The sequence below is a fragment of the Ascaphus truei genome, chromosome 14 (genome assembly GCF_040206685.1).
Source record: "Ascaphus truei isolate aAscTru1 chromosome 14, aAscTru1.hap1, whole genome shotgun sequence".
NCBI lineage: Eukaryota > Metazoa > Chordata > Amphibia > Anura > Ascaphidae > Ascaphus > Ascaphus truei.
This window is the reverse complement of record NC_134496.1, coordinates 53,921,591-53,945,425: the sequence shown is the minus strand read 5'-3', so window position 1 is coordinate 53,945,425 and position 23,835 is coordinate 53,921,591. Positions and strand designations below refer to the sequence as shown.

Genomic DNA, 23,835 nt, shown 5'->3' with positions numbered 1-23,835 from the left:
CATAAATCCTTTCATTCGAGAATTTACAATAAATGTACATTAATATCGCTCCAAAATAGAACATTTCCCAAAAATACAGAACATTTGTAAAAAGAAATAAATATTTTGTACTGGCCAAGTGGGACGTCTCATATAACCCACATGTGGATCAAAGTCTTCCCATTGTTATGGGATCTCTGTTTAATACTAAACATTGTTTGTTCCTCAAAAGCAACTTATCAGCTGCCTCGTTCAGCTCTGTGCCGCCTTCTTGCATAATCACCAGTACATTATGTTCCAGTAACATTTAGCATTGCACAAGTCAGCAGAACATCCCAGATGCATTGATAAAGATAAAAATGTCCCCGTGTCCTGTTTTGCATGCGACGCCAAAACCTTTGTCCCATTTACCTTTGCTGCTGTACAAGGCCCTCGTACCCCTTCTGTGCCAGCGTCAGCAGCCTTTGTCCTGAGCTGCACAGACAATGACACGCTGGAGGCTGCTGGTTTGTGTTATGGGGAGGAGGACACACTGTTCGGGAAATCTAAGGACTTGCTCAAATACAGAGGCAGGGGGTTCAGTACCTCCTGAAGTGAAAGGATGAAGTGCCGTTTATAAACTGACAAATGAATGAATTTAGAGGCAGATAGATTGAAGGAAAGCGGAAAGTTTCTATCAGGGAGAGTTCGGAGGAAAATGCTAAAGATTTCTTACATTTCCCCGGACTTTACTGGGATGAGGGAATCATTGTCAGGGAGAAAGGAGGAACATGATACATTCGGTTGGTCAGTATTAATGGAGAAGTCCAATGTATATTCTTATATTGGAGTCCCCATACATTTGAGGTAAATAAGTATGGGTCATTTAGTTCAGGGGGCTCAACCCCAGCCCTCAGGAACCCCCAACAGGTCAGGTTTTCAGGATATCCCTGCTTCAGCACAGGTGGCTCAATCAATGGCTGAGTCAAATAAGGGACAATTATATATATAGCGTCTGGCAACCCTAGTCATGGTGACCCCCTTTTCGCAGTCCCTACACTACCACGGTTATACTGTGTCCAATTGTATTTATTCCACTGAAAAGAGAGGACAACCCCTGTTGTAGGGTGCGGAGGTCGGTGCTGGCATTATATGAATAAAAACATACACTCAAACATTTAGGCCTAATAATATTAGTCCAAAGAGAAACGTGGATACAATAAATACCCGGGAATACATCATGGAAACGGTATTTGTTAGTGAGTAGCAGAAGGTTCAATGCTAAGTAGGGAAATAACGTGGCACTGCACAGCTGTAGTGACCACGGTTCCGTTACACAGAATTTTGGGGACATTTCAGTGGCCACTTTATCCCCACCACAAAAAAAGATAATTGTCAGTCTCTCTCTGGCATGAAAATGTGCGGAGGATTTCACCAAAAATGCCAATGTTTGCAAAAAGATTTTGACATTAAAAGTCAACTTGTAGGTCACGAGATTCATATCACACGGCCCTTTATAGGCTGCTATTTTCCCAAAATGCTATCGAAAATTGCCAAATTTGGGGAACAATTTGAGCAAAGTGACTGTTTGTGAAAATGCTGAATTCACGAAACATTTTGCAGAGCGTATTGGAAGACATTGGCACGTCGCTAATGCCCTGTGTATATAAACCTATTAAATATATCTTACATTATCAGGGGGGGGGGTCTTTAACCTCTTATGTGCTGGAGGGTCCAACAACACATTGCAAAGCAAGCGCTAAAGGGGTTAATCTTTAATTATATATAAGATGGGTATAAGAATGCCACCATCTGTGACAGCCAACAGTGGCATTAAGCTAAACAAATAACAACAATCTCTGCTGCTCAAGATAAATAGCAGAGGCGGAGTCTGGCAGCGATCTGCTGTCCCTCGCTGAACAAACCGCACATGTAACACAATCGTGTGCTTCAGTTGTGCCCACATCTTAACACCTTAACTGCCAGAGGGACCAACAGCTCTGAGTCAAAAACCTTTACTCCCTCATCCCTTTAAACATGCAGGGACCTTCTGTATTTATACATAACTTGTGATCTACTGCTCACCTTACTATGTAATTATATATTCAATCTTAGTATATATATGGTTATCCTGCCGGTGCACCACCTTCTATATTTACACTGGGTTCTACCTACATAGAAATATAACATTGTGCTAGAACCAACCGGTCCCGGGGTGAGTGCCGAGCATGAGAACCCTCCAATGTCTCCCATCAACTCATACTATCTGCCTCCTCCTTTTCCAGGGTGAGTGCCGGGCATGAGAACCCTCCAATGTCTCCCATCAACTCATACTATCTGCCTCCTCCTGTCCCAGGGTGAGTGCCGAGCATGAGAACCCTCCAATGTCTCCCATCAACTCATACTATCTGCCTCCTCCTGTCCCAGGGTGAGTGCCGGGCATGAGAACCCTCCAATGTCTCCCATCAACTCATACTATCTGCCTCCTCCTGTCCCAGGGTGAGTGCCGGGCATGAGAACCCTCCAATGTCTCCTATCAACTCATACTATCTGCCACCTATCAACTCATACTATCTGCCACCCTTGTCTCCTATCAACTCATACTATCTGCCTCCCATGTCTCCTATCAACTCATACTATCTGCCTCCCTTGTGTCCCATCAACTCATACTATCTGCCTCCCTCGTATCTCATCAATTCATACTATCTGCCTCCCTTGTGTCCTATCAACTCATACTATCTGCCTCCCTTGTGTCCCATCAACTCATACTATCTGCCTCCCTTGTGTACCATCAACTCATACTATCTGCCTCCCTTGTCTCCTGGCAAATCATACTATCTGCCTCCCTTGTCTCCTATCAACTCATACTATCTGCCTCCCTTGTCTCCTATCAAATCATACTATGTGCCTCCCATGTCTCCTACTGTATCAACTCATACTATCTGCCTCCCTTTTCTCCTATCAACTCATACTATCTGCCTCCCTCGTATCCTATCAACTCATGCTATCTGCCTCCCTTGTCTCCTATCAACTCATACTATCTGCCTCCCTTGTCTCCTATCAACTCATACTATCTGCCTCCCTTGTGTCCTATCAACTCATACTATCTGCCTCCATTGTCTCCTATCAACTCATACTATCTGCCACCCTTGTCTTCTATCAACTCATACTATCTGCCTCCCTTGTCTCCTATCAACTCATACTATTTGCTTCCCTTGTGTCCCATCAACTCATACTATCTGCCTCCCTTGTTTCCTATCAACTCATACTATCTGCCTCCCTTGTCTCCTATCAACTCATACTATCTGCCTCCCTTGTGTCCCATCAACTCATACTATCTGCCTCCCTTGTGTCCCATCAACTCATACTATCTGCCTCCCTTGTCTCCTATCAACTCATACTATCTGCCTCCCTTGTCTCCTATCAACTCATACTATCTGCCTCCCTTGTCTCCTATCAACTCATACTATCTGCCACCCTTGTCTTCTATCAACTCATACTATCTGCCTCCCTTGTCTCCTATCAACTCATACTATTTGCCTCCCTTGTGTCCCATCAACTCATACTATCTGCCTCCCTTGTTTCCTATCAACTCATACTATCTGCCTCCCTTGTCTCCTATCAACTCATACTATTTGCCTCCCTTGTGTCCTATCAACTCATACTATTTGCCTCCCTTGTGTCCTATCAACTCATACTATTTGCCTCCCTTGTGTCCTATCAACTCATACTATTTGCCTCCCTTGTCTCCTATCAACTCATACTATCTGCCACCCTTGTCTCCTATCAACTCATACTATCTGCCTCCCTTGTCTCCTATCAACTCATACTATCTGCCTCCCTAGTGTCCCATCAACTCATACTATCTGCCTCCCTTGTTTCCTATCAACTCATACTATCTGCCTCCCTTGTCTCCTATCAACTCATACTATCTGCCTCCCTTGTCTCCTATCAACTCATACTATCTGCCTCCCTCGTGTCCCATCAACTCATACAATCTTCCTCCCTTGTCTCCTATCAACTCATACTATTTGCCTCCCTTGTGTCCCATCAACTCATACTATCTGCCTCCCTTGTATCCTATCAACTCATACTATCTGCCTCCCTTGTCTCCTATCAACTCATACTATCTGCCTCCCTTGTCTCCTATCAATTCATACTATCTGCCTCCCTTGTCTCCTATCAACTCATACTATCTACCTCCCTTGTCTCCTATCAACTCATACTATCTGCCTCCCTCGTGTCCCATCAACTCATACTATCTGTCTCCCTTGTCTCCTATCAACTCATACTATCTGCCTCCCTTGTATCCTATCAACTCATACTATCTGCCTCCCTTGTCTCATATCAACTCATACTATCTGTCTCCCTTGTCTCCTTATCAACTCATACTATCTGCCTCCCTTATCTCCTATCAATTCATACTATTTGCCTCCCTTGTCTCCTATCAACTCATACTATCTGCCTCCCTTGTCTCCTATCAATTCATACTATCTGCCTCCCTTGTCTCCTATCAACTCATACTATCTGCCTCCCTTGTCTCCTATCAACTCATACTATCTGCCTCCTTTGTATCCTATCAACTCATACTATCTGCCTCCCTTGTCTCTTATCAACTCATACTATCTGTCTCCCTTGTCTCTTATCAACTCATACTATCTGCCTCCCTTGTATCCTATCAACTCATACTATCTGCCTCCCTTGTCTCATCAACTCATACTATCTGTCTCCCTTGTCTCTTATCAACTCATACTATCTGCCTCCCTTGTCTCCTATCAACTCATACTATCTGCCTCCCTCGTTTCCCATCAACTCATACTATCTGCCTCCCTTGTATCCTATCAACTCATACTATCTGCCTCCCTTGTTTCCCATCAACTCATACTATCTGCCTCCCTTGTCTCTTATAAACTCATACTACTGCACCGACACACTTTATTCGAGCAAATACCCAGTATGTACCTGGCAGATACCTGGAATGCGCCGCTCCTCACCTCTGACAAGCCCCGTTGCGTTTGCCTTCCCAGCCTGGGTTCATGCCTGGCTGACGGGCAGCTGATCTGTTAAATGATAATGATTAGGATTTAATATGCTGCAATGCTTCGCGTGTCTACCAGATGGCATAAATTCATGAATTGTAATGCAGTATATATATATATACTGTGCAGTATTGCAGCCAGCGGGAATAAAATGCTTCAATCCCTGCGTGGAAAATACCTCAATGCACTCGGGCAGAAAACAGTCACAAACCTCAATACACCCGGGTATACCCGAATTCGTGGGACTAGCCGAGCTCGAATAAAGTGTGTCGCCAGTGTATCTGCCTCCCTCGTATCCTATCAACTCATACTATCTGCCTCCCTTGTCTCTAATAAACTCATACTATCTGCCTCCCTTGTCTCCTATCAACTCATACTATCTGCCTCCCCTGTTCTGCACACAGGAAGTCTGGTAGAAAACCCTTGTTAAACCCTTTCCAAAGTGCCCTTTTGCCCACATATTTTCTGTATCTTATTTCCTTACTACTGTATATTTTAAAAGGATCTGTTTGTATTTTTGTTGTTGTTGAACAATCAGTATTTGACACACATTGCTTAATACAGTATTGCAAATACTGTGCAAATTGGGGTTTCTTGTAATAAGTCACTATAAGAGTTCTTTATAGATAGACAATCCTGGATATTTAGATGGGTTCTGTATCATTATTCGCTTACAAGAGTTCTCTCAACACAAAATGAAGAAATCAGCCTAATTTTCCACCCAGATCTACCTTTTTGATGCCTTCACTTGTTGACCACAGTGATTTTCTTCTTAACTTAATTCCCAGATGCACTCAAAGCAGCAGAACATAAAACGAGCTCTGATTTAAATCTTAATAACCTAAACTCCTGGTAACCGTATTACTATCCGTAATCCATATCATCGTGATACTTTGGTCCAGTCCTTGTTTTCTAACTGTAGTCTCAGTGGTTTGCAATTGTCCAGAATCTCTATGGACAACCAGAACTAGACTCATGCTCACATGGATCCAGGGTGACAGTACTGCATACCTGCTCCAATTCAAGCCACATATTCAGGTGGCAAAAGGGGTAGATGAAAATAAAACTCCTTGCTATCGAGGAATTTGGGAACTTTGAGGACTTTCTATCTGCTCATTCTATCAAATTGTCTGTGTTATTCATGGCAGAACCGACGGAAATGGAACGAACAGAGATAATTCCTGATTCCATACTGGTCACCCCCACCTACATATAATGGAGACTACATGATACGTTTTTGTCCAAAGCCTCCTACTTCTATTGAACAATCTCATATCTGAATGTAATCACTTGAAAGAGCTTTGAAATGTTGGAAAATAAGCCTGTTTCTTAGTTTCAAGAAATACATCATTCTTCTACCGGCTCTGTTACTAGGTCTCTAATATCAAGGTATTTGGTGATTAAACATTGGCAGTAGCTCAGTAGGAGTAAATCATTGACAAAAACATTTGCACGTTGTTCAAAAGCGCTGTCCTATTTTGTGGAGGCTCCTGGTAAGCTGTGGAATGTAAGTTAATTCTTGGAGCACAACCAGGGAATTCCTATCTCAGCTCGCAAAGGCCTCATAGGATTGTTAAAGAAAGAGAACTGTTCTGTGCTCCTAATGTCAGCAGAACACAAGCCCAGGCCGAGAGATGAGTCATTCAGACACAGAGAGAACTGTAACCAGACTGGGCACAGGGAGATGAAATAACAAGCTGCTCTCACTGATCACATCAATCCTTTCAGTGCTAGAAGATTTAAACATGTACGTAACTTCTTTTTAATATATATGTTTCATGTTTCTCATTGGTTTAACTCAGGGACGAGCAACTCCAGTCCTCAAGGGCCAGCAACAGGTCATGTTTTCAGGATATCCCTGCTTCAGCACAGGTGGCTCAGTCAAAGACTGCACAACAAAGGGCTTACAACAATTTGGCCAAAATGTTAAACTAAAAGACCATTTTATTTATTAGTTATTTATACATGTATATTTAGGCACTGTACCGTATATAAGTTTCTCTGGATGTGCACTGAGCTCTGTCTGTGTTTTATGTTATGTCTCTGGTTTTAAATATAAATTGCCATGCTCAGTAGCACTCCTCTGTGAAACTTATATGCTTATATATATGTTGTGGGTATTTTGGGGGTTCAATTTGAGCTTGTAGGTGTTCTGTATGTTTTATAATTCTTGTGCAGCTAGTCTTGGCTGTTTTGGAGGGTGGCAACCTCCTATCCAATTGAAGCTCACTCCCTCCCACATTTAAATGGTTAAAAGCACACTCCATGGCATCTCCAACTATCAGGTGAACTTGCCTGCATGCAGTGTGATTGTGACAAATCTATTACAGAGTGCTTTTCCTGGTAATGTACAGGTTAATAAAAGCTTCAATCAGACTTAGAACTTTTGCAACTCATATTGACAGATTTATTATAAATCATTCTTCCTGGCAATGCACAGGTTATTAAGAATTTATATTAGTGTTAGGGACCCTTGAACGTGGTCTGCCGTGAAGTTTGGCTCAAGGGCTTACAACAATTTGGCCAAAATGTTAAACTAAAAGACCATTTTATTTATTAGTTATTTATACATGTATATTTAGGCACTGTACCGTATATAAGTTCTCTGGATGTGCACTGAGCTTTGTCTGTGTTTTATGTTCTGTCTCTGGTTTTAAATATAAATTGCCATGCTCAGTAGCACTCCTCTGTGAAACTTATATGCTTATATATATGTTGTGGGTATTTTGGGGGTTCAATTTGAGCTTGTAGGTGTTCTGTATGTTTTATAAAGACTGCACCTGACCTGTTGGTGGCCCTTCAGGACTGGAGTTGTCCACCACTGGTTAACTCCTTCCCCATCCAAGGGAGCGTTACCGTTTCGGGGACTCAGAGAGCTATCATGGTGCCAGGCCAAGTAATACTAAACATGATTTCTCGCTTCTCACCAGGTCTTCTACGTGCAGTCCAGACAACCCCAAAAAGTGTTGCGGCCTCTACAAAACTGATCAATACATTACAAAGATCCTTAGCGTTGGGAAGTATTCTATTGATGGTCACAGCTGATTACAGAGCAGTGGGGTCAGGCGCAACACAATATACATTTCAGTGACATGCTTACTGGGTGCTCATTTGCATGTCACTACCCAGAAGCCTTGTTGCTCCTAACCAGCGTATGACGTGACAATGGGGTGAACGAGGCAGGTTATACAAGTAGAGACACTTGTGCGTATTCTAGCTTTGTGTCGCCTTTTCCTTCTTTAGCTGTATTTTCCATAGGAAGGAGGTGATGTAAGAGGCTAGATACTAAATATCCCCCCTCCTGTGAGGGTTATTGGGGCTCGGACAGTGGTAACTTCCATTCAAGTTATCAGAGCTTCAGAATTCCCAGGGTTAGTGTCTGCGAGTCAGTATGCTAGAAATACCACCAGGGTGCGCTGTTTCTGCACCACACACGCACCCTGCTAAACTAACGCATGTGTTGTGTGGCGGGTTAGTGCAGCTTTGTGACATGTCGCACTCACGAGAAAGTACAGGCCTAGAAGAAGCATGTAAACCCACCAAACAGGTCTCCCCGAGTGCAGGCACAGGGCAGATCGACAAAGATATCACCAGAGAACGTCCTAACCCTCTGACTATCACAGGGACCTCTCACACATCACATGAAAGGTCCCTGTGGCGGTGTAGGGGTTAATGTGTCACACTGTTAAAGGAACTGAGTGCAGTGTGCTTCATAATAAATGATATTTTAATTCAGCACATAAGACAGCTGGTTGCTTATCATCTATAATCTGTCAGGTTCTCTGCTCGCGGCTGGGTGCACATTAATACGCTGCTACCTTATATGACACGGTGACCTAGTTCTGCTGAGATCAGAACAGCTCATCCAACTTAAGGAACCCACAGGGGCCCATATTGTGCGGTATGCGAGAGGTGAAACAAGGTAACCGGAATTCTACTGAGAAGCATCTATTGTTCAGTTCTGCTTCTGTTTTCTGAAGGGTTATTATGGCATACCATCATTCCTCCATATACAGGCGGCAATAAACATTTATATCGCTGTCACTTAGAGGTATTTATGATGTAAACATTCAGTCCTTCCCAGCAAAGAAAAATGTTCAATTCACAGACAGGACAATATGAAGCATGCTCAGGTTTTAAACATGCTCGGGCTTTATTTGTGTATGTTGTGTGTGTCAACAGTCAACTCTTAGATTGAAAAATACGTTTATTTGCAGGGCTGGAAATACTATCATGAAAATTGAATTTTCTGGACATTCAAGAAAAATCTAATTCAAAGATCGATTTTACCTGGAAGTTTGCAAATCTTTTACAGACAATTTGGTCTTTTTTACTGATCACAAATATGCGAAATATGTTTATTTGTAACACTGCAGGGACTGGTTAATGATACTGTAACCGATTGTTCTCGTGTTGTAGTTTCCCTGGCAGCTCATGGGTAAAAAAAAGCCCTATTTCCTGTCAGTAATATGTAGGGGTGTGTTAGATACCTCATGCGGATGCAGTGTGTGCCCGGAGGGAGTGGTGCAGGTTCCGCGGCGGGCCGACAGTATAGGGCGCCGCCATGTTATTGCGCAACCTTACAGAGGATACTGGCAGAACGGAGAGGTGGCGCATGCGCAATGTAAGCGCGCGAACGACGGACCAATAAGGGAAAGGCTCCGCTGGTGGACTACAACTCCCATGAGCTCTAGGACAGCCATCTGATGTCAGGAGCCAATCAGGAGGTTGGTATGACGGGAGCAGGAAAGGGAAGCGTGGGCGAGAGGCCACGTTAGCCAGAGAGGAACCGGAGGGCGAAGGAGGAGGTAGTGTAAGTGCAGGGGGTCAGTGACCCGCCTGCATAGGATAGATCTTCCCCACAGGCCCCTTAGGAGCACCCCTGAGTCACAGTATGTTGCAGTGCTGCAGGGACGCCCCATAGTGGTAGACACGTTCCCCATTACTGCATAACGGATAGGGACAAAGAGTGCGGACCGAGGCTGTTGCAAGTCGTTTGGGACCAGACGGCTGGACATTGCGACCCAGGAGGCAGGCCGCTGATTCGTCTGACCCTTTTCGAAGTTGTTACCGGTCACCGCCGTGACCGGAAGGTATTTACAATAAAGTGCACCAACACCGGTCAACAGGCGCTGATCCCGCCTTAGGGAACACTCTTTGGGGACACTAGTGGAGTGGCCAAAGGACTGGGCCTACGTTCATACCATAGTACATGGACACGGTGTGTGGGGCACGCGGTGGCGGGCAGAGACAATACTCCTTAGGAGCGTGGCTGAGCCACTAACATTATAAGGACATTATCAGTTTAGGCGTGTGTTTTGTATCGCTGCTTATGACTAGCGGTATAGTATAAGTTAAGTAAGGTGTGTTATGTGTTATGCCAATGATAAGTGAGAAGGTCGCATTTCATTCTAGTAAAGTCAGCTACAATCATATGTGTGTGAATATTGTTCTTACCCAGGGGATTCTTCCACGATGGGGATCCTGGGTAAGTGGAGGCGCTGCGCTAAATAAGTGTTACCCCAGGCTCCCAGCTAGCGGAGGCTCAGATCTCCTGGAGCCACAGGTGTGTGCAGTACCCGTAGTCTCTTTAGAGTGTCAGAAAAAGGGCTACAAATACATAAAGTAAAGTCACAGCAATTAGTAAGAAGAATATTCATCTAATCTTCTCATGCAATTAAAGCAGCGTCCAAGCTGCTGGTTTTTTTTATATTTTCTTTTCCCTTTAATATGCACATCAATACAAGCCACACAATAAGTAATTATCTAAGTTGCCGATCAATCCGTTCTCCTGTGATCGATCGGCAAAGATTCGGCTCGGGGTGTACACTAAATGGCTGCCAGTGCAACAGAAGAGGACCAAAGATGCAAAGTTCTGTGGGGAAGACCATGTGACCAGGCAGTCACTAGATACAATTGGGGCACTGCTAGAAAGAGGGCAGGGCTGAAAAAGGGGTGTGTCGGAGCCTGTTTCAGAAGAGGAAGGGGATGTGACTGTGAATGTTGCTATAGAAACAAAAAATGCTTGTTACATTATAACACAAAAAATGCCAGTGTGGTTTAAAAAAAAATGCTACAAGGATTTTCTCATAGTACAGAACTGATTTATTTTTAAAAACCCACACGTAGGATATTGCCTGGTCTGCAGCTTTAAAATGAGTTTCAAATGTGACTAACTTTTTTAGGGAATACTTGGGTGTGCAAATGTGTTAGTTTTCGGTTTGTGTATTTTTCAAAATGTGTACACACACACACACACACACACACCTCTTTCTCTCTTCTATTGCAAAATGTTGTGAGTGGTTCCACTTTCAGTAAATTGTTGTATATCTGTATTGAATGCACCCTAATTACTCAGTATTTGTATCATTTCCAAGAAGGAGGCTGTGTGTTATTAATACATAATGTGCTGTCCTAGGTCTGTGTTTTTCTGGGAGGGGTCGCACCTGAGGTTTTTACTTTGACACCTGCACAGAGCAGAGATGTAATCGCTACCTGCACATGCAGAATTCTTCTCCTTAGGAATCTCGGTGTAAAAATGCACATTTTACCAGCTGTGTGTGTTTGTTTTAATAACGACGTGGTACTGCTTTGCCATACAGAACTCAGTCTATTTATAACACTTCCCTTGATTACTGTTGTAACTCTCTAATTGTGCTCTGATCATACGGCCAGCTTCTCTTCCCATTATTTTAGAAGCATGATCTTATCTGTTGCCAGTTTCATTTGCTCTATGAAACATCTTCAGCTTGGAAATAATGCGCTCGGCACACGCTTTCCAGCATAGAAAGTGTACTCAAATGTAACAAGAAGTGGACATTATTGGGTATTAGATTTGTGCAGCAACTGATTAGTGCTGAAACATCACACATAACTTTAACCTGTTCAGTGCCAGAGGGGTGGTAAGACATTGTACTGGAAGAGGTTAAGGGTTACAGTAAGTCGGCCTAACACAGGGTGATCAACTCCAGTCAGGGCCGCCGACAGATTTCCAGGGGCCCAGGACAAGTTTCGGCAGAAGGCCCACAGCTGGGTTGAGCTGGAGTCCAGTGACTGGACAAAGCAGTTGGGTCTGACCTCTGGCCGGGCCCAACTTTTTTGCCGGGCTGCTGGTCCTCTTGTTGCCACCGGGCCCCGGTTCTCTCCAGGTACACCTATCCCAGCTACTCTCTCACTGTCCCACAAGGAGCCTCTCTCACGTGCCGGGAGCTGGCCCAGTTTCCGGAGCATGACGATGTCGGAGAGAGGCACGATGAGCACAGGGGTCAGAAAGAGGCAGAGAAAGTGAGGGAGAGGCAGAGAGAGTGAGGGAGAGGCAGAGAGAGTGAGGGAGAGGCAGAGAGAGCGAGGGAGAGGCAGAGAGAGCGTGGGAGAGACAGAGAGAGCGTGGGAGAGACAGAGAGAGCGAGGGAGAGACAGAGAGAGCGAGGGAGAGACAGAGAGCGAGGGAGAGGCAGAGAGAGCGAGGGAGAGGCAGAGAGAGCGAGGGAGAGGCAGAGAGAGCGAGGGAGAGGCAGAGAGAGCGAGGGAGAGGCAGAGAGAGCGAGGGAGAGGCAGAGAGAGCGAGGGAGAGGCAGAGAGAGCGAGGGAGAGGCAGAGAGAGCGAGGGAGAGGCAGAGAGAGCGAGGGAGAGGCAGAGAGAGCGAGGGAGAGGCAGAGAGAGCGTGGGAGAGACAGAGAGAGCGTGGGAGAGACAGAGAGAGCGAGGGAGAGACAGAGAGATCGAGGGAGAGGCAGAGAGAGTGAGGGAGAGGCAGAGAGAGTGAGGGAGAGTGAGGGAGAGGCAGAGAGAGTGAGGGAGAGGCAGAGAGAGTGAGGGAGAGGCAGAGAGTGAGGGAGAGGCAGAGAGAGTGAGGGAGAGGCAGAGAGTGAGGGAGAGGCAGAGAGAGTGAGGGAGAGGCAGAGAGTGAGGGAGAGGCAGAGAGAGTGAGGGAGAGGCAGAGAGAGTGAGGGAGAGGCAGAGAGAGTGAGGGAGAGGCAGAGAGAGTGAGGGAGAGGCAGAGAGAGCGAGGGAGAGGCAGAGAGAGCGTGGGAGAGACAGAGAGAGCGAGGGAGAGACAGAGAGATTGAGGGAGAGGCAGAGAGAGTGAGGGAGAGGCAGAGAGAGTGAGGGAGAGGCAGAGAGAGTGAGGGAGAGGCAGAGAGAGTGAGGGAGAGACAGAGAGAGTGAGGGAGAGACAGAGAGTGAGAGAGAGGTAGAGAGAGTGAGGGAGAGGCAGAGAGTGTGAGGGAGAGGCAGAGAGTGAGGGAGAGGCAGAGAGAGTGAGGGAGAGGCAGAGAGAGCGTGGGAGAGACAGAGAGAGTGAGGGAGAGACAGAGAGAGTGAGGGAGAGACAGAGAGATTGAGGGAGAGGCAGAGAGAGCGAGGGAGAGGCAGAGAGAGCGTGGGAGAGACAGAGAGAGCGAGGGAGAGACAGAGAGAGCGAGGGAGAGACAGAGAGAGCGAGGGAGAGACAGAGAGATTGAGGGAGAGGCAGAGAGAGTGAGGGAGAGGCAGAGAGAGTGAGGGAGAGGCAGAGAGATTGAGGGAGAGGCAGAGAGAGTGAGGGAGAGGCAGAGAGAGTGAGGGAGAGGCAGAGAGAGTGAGGGAGAGGCAGAGAGAGTGAGGGAGAGGCAGAGAGAGTGAGGGAGAGGTAGAGAGAGTGAGGGAGAGGCAGAGAGAGTGATGGAGAGGCAGAGAGAGTGAGGTAGAGGCAGAGAGAGTGAGGGAGAGGCAGAGAGAGTGAGGGAGAAGCAGAGAGAGCGAGGGAGAGGCAGAGAGAGCGAGGGAGAGGCAGAGAGACTGAGGGAGAGGCAGAGAGTGAGGGAGAGGCAGAGAGAGTGAGGGAGAGGCAGAGAGAGTGAGGGAGAGGCAGAGAGTGAGGGAGAGGCAGAGAGAGTGAGGGAGAGGCCGAGAGAGCGAGTGAGAGGCAGAGAGAGCGAGGGAGAGGCAGAGAGACTGAGGGAGAGGCAGAGAGTGAGGGAGAGGCAGAGAGAGTGAGGGAGAGGCAGAGAGTGAGGGAGAGGCAGAGAGAGTGAGGGAGAGGCAGATAGAGTGAGGGAGAGGCAGAGAGAGTGAGGGAGAGGCAGAGAGTGAGGGAGAGGCAGAGAGAGTGAGGGAGAGGCAGGCTCGCAGCTGGGGAGAGCCGGGGCCCAGCAGAAACGAGAGGACCGGCAGCCGGGCAAAGCAGTTGGGCCGACCTCTGGATGGGCCAACCCAATGCCTGCCGGGCCCCCCGCAGCCACCGGGCCCAGGTCACTTGTCCCAACTCATCCCCCCCCCATCAGCGGCCCTGACTCCAGTCCTTAAGAGCCACCAATAGGTCAGGTTTTCAGGATATCACTGCTCCAGCACAGGTGGCTCAATCAGTTGCTCAGTCAACAACTGCACCACCTGTGCTCAAGAAGGGATAACCTTAAAATCTGACCTGTTGGTGGCCCTTGAGAACTTAAGTTGGCCCACCCTTGCTTATTAGATCTTACTAGCTGTCTGTTTGCAATCGTCTCTGCCTGGATCTCTCTCCGCTTTCAGAGCAGGTGTCCCTCGCAGCCCTTTGGTTTCCCTCGCAGCCCTTTGGTGTCCCTCGCAGCCCTTTGGTTTCCCTCGCAGCCCTTTGATTTCCCTCGCAGCCCTTTGGTTTCCCTCGCAGCCCTTTGGTTTCCCTCGCAGCCCTTTGGTTTCCCTTCGGTATTTCCCGAGGTGTGTTGCCCGCTGCAGTTAGACGAAGGTTTCGCGATAACCTTGGAAATTCCCTGAACGTTTCTGCCTTAAACTCGTCACCCAGCCCAATTAATGGAAGTGCAAAGTTCTTTTACAGCAGCTTTTCGCCATCTGCTGCACCTCGTCTCGTTCTCTCTCGGTTTCACACTCCTGGCTTTTCCAGGAATGCTGTAAATTAAAGATATATTCTGTTCGTTTCGCCGTGTGCTTGTACAGCAGCTGCGCTGTGCCTCTGACAAACACATGATTTATATGTTTGTTCCTGTTTGTAATACCTCATATTGCACCAACATAAAGATCTTCATATACTGGACTGTACGTGATACAAAGAAGCCAGCGCTTTTTACTTTATTTTTAACTCCTCTCTTGCCAGTTGGGCACGCCACATGTTTCTCTGCATCTACCATGCAATGGGTTAAAAAAAAATACTAGAACATATATATTTTTTTTAAATCATTGACCTTAACAAGGCCAGTTTATTCTTAAACTTCTACAAGTTCTGTATATATATTTACCAGGGAGTGAGTTACATGTTCAATTTGTAATACACCCAGGACTTGCTTCTGGCAGAAAGGAGCCAACTGTTAGCTTTTTATTCACTAGAAAATATTCAACTCTGGAACTTTAAATAATAATCTCATATTTAGCAATATTACTTTCCTCTCCTATTCTCCTGGTTCCCTCCTTTAGTGCATCGTTACTCCCAGCTGCTCCCACCTCACTATTAGAATATCTAACTTCTCCATACCCCCCTATTGTGGAAATCTCCTCCTTCCCTGCCATCTCCACCCACCCGAAAACGCCGATCTACACCCCTAACGAGAAGACTGTTGTGGATACCGTGCTGCGTGACCCCCACCTGTCCTTGCGTCATCACTCCCCCATTCCTCGTTAGTTGTAACTTTATGAAGAATTCATTTAATTACCTATTGCTTCGTTACATTTTATGTTCTATCAGGGCAGCCAATAGAAATTTTGGGGGCCCAGGACAAATTAAAGGAGCATAGTTGTTAATCTCCACACCCCACAGCGTATTGTGAGTTCCTTAGAGGTGGGAGAATCAGATATGGGTAGAGAGAGGGGGGGGGGGAGGAGGGAGAGAGAGAGGGGTTAGGGGGAGAGAAGGGGGAGAGAGAAAGGGATAGAGAGAGGGGAGATAGGGGAGAAGGGAAAGGGAAGAGAGCTAGAAGGGGAGAGAGAGGGGGGTGGAGAGAGGGGGTTAGGAGAGAGAGGGGGAAGGAGCGAGCGGGGATGGGGAGACAGGGGGAAGGAGAGAGGGGGAAGAAGAGAGGGGAAAGGAGAGAGGGGAAAGGAGAGAGGGGAAAGGAGAGAGAGGGGGAAGGAGAGAGCGTGGGGATGGGGAGACAGGGGGGAAGGAGAGAGGGGAAGAAGAGAGGGGAAAGGAGAGAGGGGAAAGGAGAGAGAGGGGGAAGGAGAGAGAGGAAAGGAGAGAGAGGAAAGGAGAGAAAGCGGGGAAAGAAAGAGAGGGGGAAGTTAGAGAGAGAGAGTGGGATGTAAGAGGGAGAGATGGAGGACGGAAATATATGTATATAGAGAGAGAGGGGGGAGGGAAGAGAGGAGAGGATCTGAGTGAGCTGCTGCCCTGGAGGAGTGAGGGGGCCTGTTAGAGGCCTGTGGAGGGGGCCTGCCGAGCTGCCTGCTGGAAGGTGCCCACAGAGATGCCTGTCAGGGGAGCCTCCCTTCCACCAGCTTACAACATGCTGCCTGAACAGGCACCTCCAAGGACACCTTCCAGCAGGCCCTGTATGCAACCCCTTTCAGAAGGCCCCCTCTGCGGCTCAGGCTACGTGTCCGTTTTTGCCAGCAGGGGGATTTACTCCCGGGCCCGGGGCAGGAGTCCCAGCTGTCCCCCCCTGCTGGCGGCCATGTCCCCCCCCTGTCAGCAGCCCTGCCCCCCCCTGTCGACGGCCTGTCCCCCCGCCTGCCAGCGGCCCTGTGTTTTATGTACCTGGTGTTTTGTTCTTGTCGTTATCTCCGCATTGTGCTGCGCTACGGAATTTGGTGGCACTATATAATCTGAAAATAATTCACAGTGAAAATAACAAAAGTTATGGTTTCTAAGATATTTAATTTTTTTAAAAGGGCTTTACCAATGAATGGCTTTCTGTGTACTGTGTGAACCCTTTTGAAGGGATTGCATCCAAAAATCAAGCAGGAAGTTCGACGTAATGTACAGAACATTTCTTTAGCCTGTATATATTCTCAGTGCATCCAGATTCAATGGAAAGGGCAGGAGAGAACAGCTGATATGTGTGTGTGTGTGTGTTGCCAATATTTAGTCATATTTAACAGTGAGGCATACAACTGTAGCCAAGTCTCCCATGGCTACTAATTCCCTGACCCCCTCCAGCACAGTGAGTCCCAGTAAAGAACGGGCAGTGTTAGGAGTAAATCCTGCAGGCCTGGGTATGTTATTATATGTGTGTTACCTAACACACTTCAGGAGTGGCCTGGTATTAAAGGGGGTCTACGCCTGATAGGAGGCCGGCTTACAAGCTCCTCCCCTGGGAGGGAGGGGGTTTCTCTGTAGAGGTTAGAGTTAGGCTGCGTCCATAGACATTTCTCCCGTGCGGAGGCGCGCGGAGGCTGAGGGAAAGCGGGGGGCTTTCCCTGGCCATGGTACGCACGCCGTCTGTGGGCGTGTCCGGGGGCGTGCCAGTGACATCATGGAGCTGGTTAGCACTCATTGGGCGAACCGCTCACGTGACCGCCCTATCACGCGAGAAATCAGTTCGAACTGATTTCTCGCACATCGCGCGCCCCCTCCTGCCTTCGCGCACTGCATGTACGCGAACACTGCCTAAAGGCAGTCCGTTCGCTCAGCGTGCGGACGCATCCACGCTGTCTGCCACAGTATGGACGCAGCCTAAGAGTTTTGGGAGTTAGTTCTGTGCTGATCTCTCTGAGTGGAGGACGCACCGGTAAAGTCTCTCCTGGGAAGGAGAGGGTTTCCCCCTAGAGGTTAGGGTAAGGGTCTGGGAGTGAGTTCTGTGCCGCCCTCCCTGCTATGAGGACACAGCAGTAAGTCTCTCCTGGGAAGGAGGGGGATTCCCTCTAGAGGTTAGGGTAAGGGTCTGGGAGTGAGTTCTGTGCCGCCCTCCCTGCTATGAGGACACAGCAGTAAGTCTCTCCTGGGAAGGAGAGGGTTTCCCTCTAGAGGTTAGGGTAAGGGTCTGGGAGCGAGTTCTGTGCCGCCATCCCTGCTATGAGGACACAGCAGTAAGTCTCTCCTGGACAGGAGAGGGCTGAGGCCTTGCCCTGTTAGGGGGTAAGATGTGCTGAGGAGGGGTGCTCAGGGCCTCCAGCCCGGGGTACTGCCTTCAGGGAATGGAGCCTGTAATGCTGCACTGAACCAAATAAACCCCAGTTACACCCTCTCTGGTGTGAGGCTTGCTGTTTGAGCACATGAGAAGAGTTGCCTGTGAGGACCATCCTGGCTGCCCCAGGACCCTCATGGGATGGAGGCGCTGCGCTGACAGAAGAAACATCATGGAGAGCCTGTCCTGATGCCTCCCCATACCATTGCGGAGCTCTCAGGCCTTCTGTTACACCAAACAGGTGTGCACCGCACCAGAACACACTTGGTACTACAGTGTAAGGTGTTTATGCTACACGACATAAATCCTGTTTATTAGACAGTACTAAATCTGTGTGTGCAGCTTTTAAACAGGAGAAGGAAATTCGTGCTTTTAAAAGAAGGTCGTCGATGCTGCAATGAGAACACGGATTCAGCTACTTACTGAAAACGGGTATTAGAGTCTGAACTAGGAACCGAATGAAAAAACCAAACCATTGCTAAATAATTGTAACTCCTACCCTAAAGGATTACTAGAAGGTTGGAGTGTATCGGGCCCCACCCTGTGTTGCCACGGGATCCTCATGTCACGGAGAGTATATTAGAGAAGGGGAAGGTTCGAGAAGGGTAGGGTCCAGGAGGCCAAGAGGAGGGGAGCATCGGGAGAGTAGATAAGTAATGTTTATAAAGTAATAGCACAGACCAGCCCCCCCTGTTTATTATATTGTAGATAGGGACAGTACCCCTTTAACTTAGGATCCCCAAAAGAAGAAATGGAGTTCTGAATATTTTAGGATTAGGAATACACCACGCCACAAAGGGCTTGAGGAAAGATGGCTCCCGGGTGTCGGTGGATGACGTCTAACCGCGGATTTGCATTAATATTCCTCATCAGTCTGTATGGAAGTTGCAGTTCCCAAACAGGTCGAAGGTATTGGGTCACGTAAGACAGACACCCCAGGACTCCCGTAAGGGCCCAGAGTAATCTGGTTAATAACAATGAAGATTCTGAAGCAACAATGGGGGGCGGGTCCCACACTTACTCAGAGCAACTAAGTCAATGGGGGCTATGCACTAAGCAGCGATAAGTGGGGTTTCTGGGTTATGCACAAAGCAGTGATAAGTGGGGTTTCTGGGGGCTATGCACTAAGCAGGGATAAGTGGGGTCTCTGGGGGCTATGCACTAAGCAGTGATAAGTGGGGTTTCTGGGGGCTATGCACTAAGCAGGGATAAGTGGGGTCTCTGGGGGCTATGCACTAAGCAGGGATAAGTGGGGTTTCTGGGGGCTATGCACTAAGCAGTGATAAGTGGGGTTTCTGGGGGCTATGCACTAAGCAGGGATAAGTGGGGTTTCTGGGGGCTATGCACTAAGCTGTGATAAGTGGGATTTCTGGGTGCTATGCACAAAGCAGGGATAAGTGCGGTTTCTGGGGGCTATGCACTAAGCAGGGATAAGTGGGGTCTCTGGGGGCTATGCACTAAGCAGTGATAAGTGGGGTTTCTGGGTGCTATGCACTAAGCAGGGATAAGTGCGGTTTCTGGGGCCTATGCACTAAGCAGGGATAAGTGGGGTCTCTGGGGGCTATGCACTAAGCAGTGATAAGTGGGGTTTCTGGGGGCTATGTACTAAGCAGGGATAAGTGGGGTTTCTGGGGGCTATGCACTAAGCAGGGATAAGTGGGGTTTCTGGGGGCTATGCACTAAGCAGGGATAAGTGGGGTTTCTGGGGGCTATGCACTAAGCAGTGATAAGTGTGGTTTCTGGGGGCTATGCACTAAGCAGGGATAAGTGGGGTTTCTGGGTGCTATGCACTAAGCAGGGATAAGTGGGGTTTCTGGGTGCTATGCACTAAGCAGGGATAAGTGGGGTTTCTGGGGGCTATGCACTAAGCAGTGATAAGTGGGGTTTCTGGGGGCTATGTACTAAGCAGTGATAAGTGGGGTTTCTGGGTGCTATGCACAAAGCAGGGATAAGTGGGGTTTCTGGGGGCTATGCACTAAGCAGCGATAAGTGGGGTTTCTGGGGGCTATGTACTAAGCAGCGATAAGTGGGGTTTCTGGGGGCTATGCACTAAGCAGCGATAAGTGGGGTCTCTGGGGGCTATGCACTAAGCAGGGATAAGTGGGGTTTCTGGGGGCTATGCACTAAGCAGCGATAAGTAGGGTTTCTGGGGGCTATGCACTAAGCAGCGATAAGTGGGGTTTCTGGGGGCTATGCACTAAGCAGCGATAAGTGGGGTTTCTGGGGGCTATGCACTAAGCAGGGATAAGTGGGGTTTCTGGGGGCTATGCACTAAGCAGGGATAAGTGGGGTTTCTGGGGGCTATGCACTAAGCAGCGATAAGTGGGGTTTCTGGGGGCTATGTACTAAGCAGTGATAAGTGGGGTTTCTGGGGGCTATGCACTAAGCAGCGATAAGTGGGGTCTCTGGGGGCTATGCACTAAGCAGGGATAAGTGGGGTTTCTGGGGGCTATGCACTAAGCAGCGATAAGTAGGGTTTCTGGGGGCTATGCACTAAGCAGTGATAAGTGGGGTTTCTGGGGGCTATGCACTAAGCAGCGATAAGTGGGGTTTCTGGGGGCTATGCACTAAGCAGGGATAAGTGGGGTTTCTGGGGGCTATGCACTAAGCAGGGATAAGTGGGGTTTCTGGGGGCTATGCACTAAGCAGGGATAAGTGTGGTTTCTGGGGGCTATGCACTAAGCAGTGATAAGTGGGATTTCTGGGGGCTATGCACTAAGCAGTGATAAGTGGGGTTTCTGGGGGCTATGCACTAAGCAGGGATAAGTGTTGTCTCTGGGGGCTATGCACTAAGCAGCGATAAGTGGGGTTTCTGGGGGCTATGCACTAAGCAGGGATAAGTGGGGTTTCTGGGTGCAATGCACTAAGCAGGGATAAGTGGGGTTTCTGGGGGCTATGCACTAAGCAGCGATAAGTGGGGTTTCTGGGGGCTATGCACTAAGCAGCGATAAGTGGGGTTTCTGGGGGCTATGCACTAAGCAGGGATAAGTGGGGTTTCTGGGTTATGCACTAAGCTGTGATAAGTGTGGTTTCTGGGGGCTATGCACTAAGCTGTGATAAGTGTGGTTTCTGGGGGCTATGCACTAAGCAGTGATAAGTGGGGTTTCTGGGTTATGCACTAAGCTGTGATAAGTGTGGTTTCTGGGGGCTATGCACTAAGCAGGGATAAGTGGGGTTTCTGGGTGCTATGCACTAAGCAGGGATAAGTGGGGTTTCTGGGTGCTATGCACTAAGCAGGGATAAGTGGGGTTTCTGGGGGCTATGCACTAAGCAGTGATAAGTGGGGTTTCTGGGGGCTATGCACTAAGCAGTGATAAGTGGGGTTTCTGGGTGCTATGCACAAAGCAGGGATAAGTGGGGTTTCTGGGTGCTATGCACTAAGCTGCGATAAGTGGGGTTTCTGGGGGCTATGCACTAAGCTGCGATAAGTGGGGTTTCTGGGTGCTATGCACAAAGCAGGGATAAGTGGGGTCTCTGGGGGCTATGTACTAAGCAGTGATAAGTGGGGTTTCTGGGGGCTATGCACTAAGCAGTGATAAGTGGGGTCTCTGGGGGCTATGCACTAAGCAGGGATAAGTGGGGTTTCTGGGGGCTATGCACTAAGCAGCGATAAGTGGGGTTTCTGGGGGCTATGCACAAAGCAGCGATAAGTGGAGTTTCTGGGGGCTATGCACTAAGCAGGGATAAGTGGGGTTTCTGGGGGCTATGCACTAAGCAGCGATAAGTGGGGTTTCTGGGGGCTATGCACTAAGCTGCGATAAGTGGGGTTTCTGGGGGCTATGCACTAAGCTGCGATAAGTGGGGTTTCTGGGTGCTATGCACAAAGCAGGGATAAGTGGGGTCTCTGGGGGCTATGTACTAAGCAGTGATAAGTGGGGTTTCTGGGGGCTATGCACTAAGCAGTGATAAGTGGGGTCTCTGGGGGCTATGCACTAAGCAGGGATAAGTGGGGTTTCTGGGGGCTATGCACTAAGCAGCGATAAGTGGGGTTTCTGGGGGCTATGCACAAAGCAGCGATAAGTGGGGTTTCTGGGGGCTATGCACTAAGCAGTGATAAGTGGGGTTTCTGGGGGCTATGCACTAAGCAGGGATAAGTGGGGTCTCTGGGGGCTATGCACTAAGCAGTGATAAGTGGGGTTTCTGGGGGCTATGCACTAAGCAGGGATAAGTGGGGTCTCTGGGGGCTATGCACTAAGCAGGGATAAGTGGGGTTTCTGGGGGCTATGCACTAAGCAGTGATAAGTGGGGTTTCTGGGGGCTATGCACTAAGCAGGGATAAGTGGGGTTTCTGGGGGCTATGCACTAAGCTGTGATAAGTGGGATTTCTGGGTGCTATGCACAAAGCAGGGATAAGTGCGGTTTCTGGGGGCTATGCACTAAGCAGGGATAAGTGGGGTCTCTGGGGGCTATGCACTAAGCAGTGATAAGTGGGGTTTCTGGGTGCTATGCACTAAGCAGGGATAAGTGCGGTTTCTGGGGCCTATGCACTAAGCAGGGATAAGTGGGGTCTCTGGGGGCTATGCACTAAGCAGTGATAAGTGGGGTTTCTGGGGGCTATGTACTAAGCAGGGATAAGTGGGGTTTCTGGGGGCTATGCACTAAGCAGGGATAAGTGGGGTTTCTGGGGGCTATGCACTAAGCAGGGATAAGTGGGGTTTCTGGGGGCTATGCACTAAGCAGTGATAAGTGTGGTTTCTGGGGGCTATGCACTAAGCAGGGATAAGTGGGGTTTCTGGGTGCTATGCACTAAGCAGGGATAAGTGGGGTTTCTGGGTGCTATGCACTAAGCAGGGATAAGTGGGGTTTCTGGGGGCTATGCACTAAGCAGTGATAAGTGGGGTTTCTGGGGGCTATGTACTAAGCAGTGATAAGTGGGGTTTCTGGGTGCTATGCACAAAGCAGGGATAAGTGGGGTTTCTGGGGGCTATGCACTAAGCAGCGATAAGTGGGGTTTCTGGGGGCTATGTACTAAGCAGCGATAAGTGGGGTTTCTGGGGGCTATGCACTAAGCAGCGATAAGTGGGGTCTCTGGGGGCTATGCACTAAGCAGGGATAAGTGGGGTTTCTGGGGGCTATGCACTAAGCAGCGATAAGTAGGGTTTCTGGGGGCTATGCACTAAGCAGCGATAAGTGGGGTTTCTGGGGGCTATGCACTAAGCAGCGATAAGTGGGGTTTCTGGGGGCTATGCACTAAGCAGGGATAAGTGGGGTTTCTGGGGGCTATGCACTAAGCAGGGATAAGTGGGGTTTCTGGGGGCTATGCACTAAGCAGCGATAAGTGGGGTTTCTGGGGGCTATGTACTAAGCAGTGATAAGTGGGGTTTCTGGGGGCTATGCACTAAGCAGCGATAAGTGGGGTCTCTGGGGGCTATGCACTAAGCAGGGATAAGTGGGGTTTCTGGGGGCTATGCACTAAGCAGCGATAAGTAGGGTTTCTGGGGGCTATGCACTAAGCAGTGATAAGTGGGGTTTCTGGGGGCTATGCACTAAGCAGCGATAAGTGGGGTTTCTGGGGGCTATGCACTAAGCAGGGATAAGTGGGGTTTCTGGGGGCTATGCACTAAGCAGGGATAAGTGGGGTTTCTGGGGGCTATGCACTAAGCAGGGATAAGTGTGGTTTCTGGGGGCTATGCACTAAGCAGTGATAAGTGGGATTTCTGGGGGCTATGCACTAAGCAGTGATAAGTGGGGTTTCTGGGGGCTATGCACTAAGCAGGGATAAGTGTTGTCTCTGGGGGCTATGCACTAAGCAGCGATAAGTGGGGTTTCTGGGGGCTATGCACTAAGCAGGGATAAGTGG

General features: G+C 48.5%; 1 long non-coding RNA gene across 1 annotated transcript in view; it reads right to left on the bottom strand.

Moving 5' to 3' along the window:
* The window catches only part of LOC142466183 (uncharacterized), a 14,428-nt gene extending 13,950 nt beyond the window's left edge, over positions 1–478 (bottom strand). The window contains exon 1 of the long non-coding RNA XR_012788086.1: positions 391–478. This is a non-coding gene — a long non-coding RNA (uncharacterized LOC142466183). The remainder of the gene's footprint in view (positions 1–390) is intronic.
* Between the last annotated feature and the right edge of the window lie 23,357 nt (positions 479–23,835).